Source organism: Schistocerca cancellata, chromosome 7, assembly GCF_023864275.1.
Source record: "Schistocerca cancellata isolate TAMUIC-IGC-003103 chromosome 7, iqSchCanc2.1, whole genome shotgun sequence".
NCBI lineage: Eukaryota > Metazoa > Arthropoda > Insecta > Orthoptera > Acrididae > Schistocerca > Schistocerca cancellata.
Window position 1 is genome coordinate 409,506,181 of NC_064632.1, and position 5,721 is coordinate 409,511,901.

A 5,721-nucleotide genomic window follows, 5' to 3' on the forward strand; every position below is an offset into this window, starting at 1 on the left:
AACTTTCCAAGAATATGCAAGGTCACTGTTCACTTTAGTGGTTGACATTCATTGTCACAGTTTCATTTTACAGATATCTTATAATTTAATTTTATCAGTAAGCAATGCCATTACATGTTTCAAGTTTTGTTGAACATTTCTATACATCCACTACGACTTGAAATTTAAATATAGGTCATTGAATCAGTTTTAGGGAGGGCTGTGTGGTAAAAGAAGATGTAATGTTTAGTATTAGGAAAGGTAAGGTGCGATGGTTTGGATGTACAGTATGGATGAAAGAAAGGGAGATAGGCAAAACAAGTATACAAGACAAGTGTGGGTGGGAGAGCTGAAAGGTATCAACTCCAGAAAAGATGCCTCAATCAAGAAAAGATGCCTCAATCAGACTAAGGATATTTTTGCAATGAGCAGCTCAAGAGAGCCCTAATTAGATTATTAACAATGTATCTACCAAGATACTTTAAGTTTTCTTTAAATTGACACCAAAACTAATTTATAATCATTGTGTTGTAGATATCTGGTGTTATCTAATTATCATTTTAATTGAATCAACTGTGAGTTCTTGGTGAAACATTGTAAATTAACTAAAAGAACACTGTTTCTAGCCTTGTTTCACAATTTTATTTTTAATGTTATTGCATAACCCACATTTCGGGTTATAAGTCCATTTTCAAGTACATTACTGATTCCCAAAGACGATAGTGCACTCTAACCTCCCCAGAGAAATTTGAATAACAATATTTAAATGTTAATGAGAATAGGAGAATAGAACCTAGTTTAACCTACCAGCAAAAAATGTAAAGTCAATTCAATAAAAATAAAATGAATGAAATCTCAATGACAATCAAAACACAAATAGACCGAAATGTCGATCTTTAGGACCTGATTAAACTCAAATTCTTATCTCAGTAAAACTGCATCGGCTCTTATTTTTCGCCATAGCTTGGAGAAAATGCATCGCAAATATATTTTTTTTTTTAATTTAAGGGAAACTTTTCTTTAAGGAAATGCAAAGGAAATATTATTTCAAAAAAGGATTCTTTGTTAAAAATGGTTGCTTTAAAAACAAAATTATTATTGGGGCGATTCTTGAACAAATTAATTACACTTAAGATCCATTACAATACATTATTAGCTGAGTGCAAAGCTGCTTCATTACCTTATTTAACAATATACCTCGTCCTGAATCTCGACCAGAGTCCCGTGTCGGCGCCCACCGACTCCTCACACACAACTAACTCGCAACTATACTACATGCTCTCGCGACTCGCTACGTACCATTACTGAATCGCAACAGAACTGAACTCTCGCGCGCTATTACTCTCTCGCAACTGAACTGACTACATGCTCTCTGGTCAAAGATTGTCATGGCTCACCATCACAGCGTACGCGTTTCATAACCCTCCACTGGGGGGGGGCAAAAATTTGGCAGCGATGGTGAGTCATTTGGACTTGTCAATCGCGGCAAAATTTTTTCTTAACTAATTAACTTTACAATTATAGAGAATATTCAGATGTAGAACATGAATTGAATATGGTGCACATGCACCGAGTACAAAATATTTCAGACAAAGGCAAAATATATACAATGAGTACAAAACATCAGTGCATACGCACTGAAGTATTGAACATATCAGGAAATCTCAAATGTATACAGAATAAGTACAAATTGAAAAATGAGAAAAGTGCACAGGCACTGAAGTTCAGTAGAAAACATGTTAACACATGACACAAGTGCACATGCACTGAAAAATTCTTCAAAGTTTTCACAACAAATCTCATTGACAAATGACATAGGTGCACATGTACAGTAGTTTAGAACATATTAGCAAACGATAAAATGAATATACGATAAGGAGAAATCATGTTACAAAATGACAAAAGTGCACACGCACTGAAATTCAGAATTTATCAGCAATCGAAAAATGGTCATGAATACAAATGATGTTAAAAAAATTATTTTCACTATGTTACAAGAATTAGGATAGGAAAGGGAAGGATTGCATCATGGTTGTAGCACTTTAGGTTGCACACAGCTGCACTGAAAGTCCATATCTTTCCACAGAAATACAACACCAAGTGAGACAATTTGCGGTTATTTTCCCAGAAGTATTTATCAGCGTATCCAAGACACTGAAATGTCGTAGTAATATTCCATGTTATTCTGGCAGTACATCAGGTACATCAAACAGTGGGACCATAATAACGTCTCCATCGCTCATGGTGGTGGACAGCATGTCGTGTTAACACCACACTCTTACAAGGCACACCAACATAGAATTAGTGCAAAAACCAAATATAGTGCTCCATGATCAGGAGGATGTACAGGACAAATTCAGGGTAGTGAGGTCAGAAGGTGAAGGACATTAAGTCACATACTAGTCTTCATTAGGAATTACATTAGTAGTTTGCGGCATTCATAGCCCAGTTATTGAAAATTTCTGCACCATGTATGTAGTATTACAGAAAAATGTTCATTAATTGTTTTACTTAGAATATTTGCACCGATTCTCTAATTACAAATCATCAGGAGTCATTACTTAAAACAGGAGGTAGTCAATAATAATGTTGATACTCAATCATTGGACATCCCAATACAGTCATCATTTCTCAGTTACAGAGCATTATTAATTAGTAGTATTCATTTTCCATTTGTCATTTCAATATAGCCTTCTTTTCCTAGTTACAAAGCATTATTAAATAATCGCGTTCTTTTCCCAGTTACAAAGCATAATGAATAGCATTCAGTTTCTAGTTACAAAGCATAATTAGTAGCATTCTTTTCCTAGTTACAAAGCATTATTAAATAATCATCATTTCCCAGTTACAAAGCATTATTAATTAATCATTTGTCATTTCAATATACACTCCTGGAAATTGAAATAAGAACACCGTGAATTCATTGTCCCAGGAAGGGGAAACTTTATTGACACATTCCTGGGGTCAGATACATCACATGATTACACTGACAGAACCACAGGCACATAGACACAGGCAACAGAGCATGCACAATGTCGGCACTAGTACAGTGTATATCCACCTTTCGCAGCAATGCAGGCTGCTATTCTCCCATGGAGACGATCATAGAGATGCTGGATGTAGTCCTGTGGAACGGCTTGCCATGCCATTTCCACCTGGCGCCTCAATTGGACCAGCGTTTGTGCTGGACGTGCAGACCGCGTGAGACGACGCTTCATCCAGTCCCAAACATGCTCAATGGGGGACAGATCCGGAGATCTTGCTGGCCAGGGTAGTTGATTTACACCTTCTAGAGCACGTTGGGTGGCACGGGATACATGCGGACGTGCATTGTCCTGTTGGAACAGCAAGTTCCCTTGCCGGTCTAGGAATGGTAGAACGATGGGTTCGATGACGGTTTGGATGTACCGTGCACTATTCAGTGTCCCCTCGACGATCACCAGTGGTGTACGGCCAGTGTAGGAGATCGCTCCCCACACCATGATGCCGGGTGCTGGCCCTGTGTGCCTCGGTCGTATGCAGTCCTGATTGTGGCGCTCACCTGCACGGCGCCAAACACGCATACGACCATCATTGGTACCAAGGCAGAAGCGACTCTCATCGCTGAAGACGACACGTCTCCATTCGTCCCTCCATTCACGCCTGTCGCGACACCACTGGAGGCGGACTGCATGATGTTGGGGCGTGAGCGGAAGACGGCCTAACGGTGTGCGGTACCGTAGCCCAGCTTCATGGAGACGGTTGCGAATGGTCCTCGCCGATACCCCAGGAGCAACAGTGTCCCTAATTTGCTGGGAAGTGGCGGTGCGGTCCCCTACGGCACTGCGTAGGATCCTACGGTCTTGGCGTGCATCCGTGCGTCGCTGCGGTCCGGTCCCAGGTCGACGGGCACGTGCACCTTCCGCCGACCACTGGCGACAACATCGATGTACTGTGGAGACCTCACGCCCCACGTGTTGAGCAATTCAGCGGTACGTCCACCCGGCCTCCCGCATGCCCACTATACGCCCTCGCTCAAAGTCCGTCAACTGCACATACGGTCACGTCCACGCTGTCGCGGAATGCTACCAGTGTTAAAGACTGCGATGGAGCTCCGTATGCCACGGCAAACTGGCTGACACTGACGGCGGCGGTGCACAAATGCTGCGCAGCTCGCGCCATTCGACGGCCAACACCGCGGTTCCTGGTGTGTCCGCTGTGCCGTGCGTGTGATCATTGCTTGTACAGCCCTCTCGCAGTGTCCGAAGCAAGTATGGTGGGTCTGACACACCGGTGTCAATGTGTTCTTTTTTCCATTTCCAGGAGTGTAGTAATAATCAGTAGTATTCATTTTTCAGGTGACATATTATTCATAGCTGATCAGTATTATTTAGAATTCTCTTAAACGAGTAGCATTATTTGGGACTGGTAATACATTTTTTTTGTTCTAGCAATGCATTGCTTTGGGTAATTATAAGGGAAAGCAAGAAGAGAAAAAAAAATGCTTCTAGGTTGTTCCTGGAAATGAAAAATGTGTAACGTCATTCGTCATGAGTCAGCTGTAGCAAGGTTGTGAAACAAGGAAGTATATGTGATCACATTTATAAATGATAGGCACAACTGGGTAAAAAAAAAGTAAGTGCTAGTATAGGTATAATAAGTAACAGGTTTAGTAAGTATAATGAAAAGCTTCTCCTGGAAAAAATAAAAAATGGATTATTGAGCTGAAAGAAGAAACGTATACTATGCTGAAAAGTAGTAAACTTCGAATTAACAGGTAGTGAAATGTGTATAAAAAATGTGTTCCATAGCTGTCCCTTCCAAAACCTTCATTCATCCTACTAAGCAACAAAATACCTACTGTCAAAACGAACTGCAACAAATACTTAAATAACTACATAGCATAAATACATAAACTTCAACATCATCCTCATCTGTAAAGAAAAAAATACAAACTTCATTATCCATCACTTCATTATCCATAACTCCATCATTATCATCACCTGCAAAGAAAAACTTCATTATTCATAGTAACATATCCTTCATCATAACTCTTCATCACTCATTATCATCTGCAAAAAAAAAAAAATCACTTTATTATTCATTATCTCTATCATATTTCATCACTAAAACTAAGATGTGTAGTTCTGTCTGACAGCCTGCATCAATCGCCTCGTATTCTGAAAGAAAAAATTAGTTAAGACTGCTATTCTGCGATGTATATTGTATATTCTTGTTAATTCTGATCATTTACTCTTCTTCATAAGGTTTTTGTATCCTCTTTCGTCTATTCCGTAGTTGAAATTCCCATTTCCGTTTAATTTATTTCATTTACGCATCATTTCTTTCTGAAATTGATGAACAAAGATTAATGCCTTGCATTTACATCATATACCCACTAAATAATGACTGATTTATAGTAACATAATTAAGCATACAGCATAACATGACAGAAAACGTAATATATCAAAAGCATAGACAGTGTTCAAAGGCAAAAATGTACAGAGAATATCACAATGCAGCAGCAAAAAAAAGTAAAGTAGTCACGATGTTGAGATATCATAAAGCAAAATGTCAAAGTCAACTGGTGTTTGCTATATCTTAACTAATTCATAATGCATACAAACAAACAGGAAAACAATCATACATACAAAAAAATAGAAAATACGCACGGTCTAATGTGTAACGACAAGTAAAGCGACCTGCTAACCTTACCTTGCCGAGCACTTGCCAAGAAAAATACGACAGTCATCAGTAAGTAGT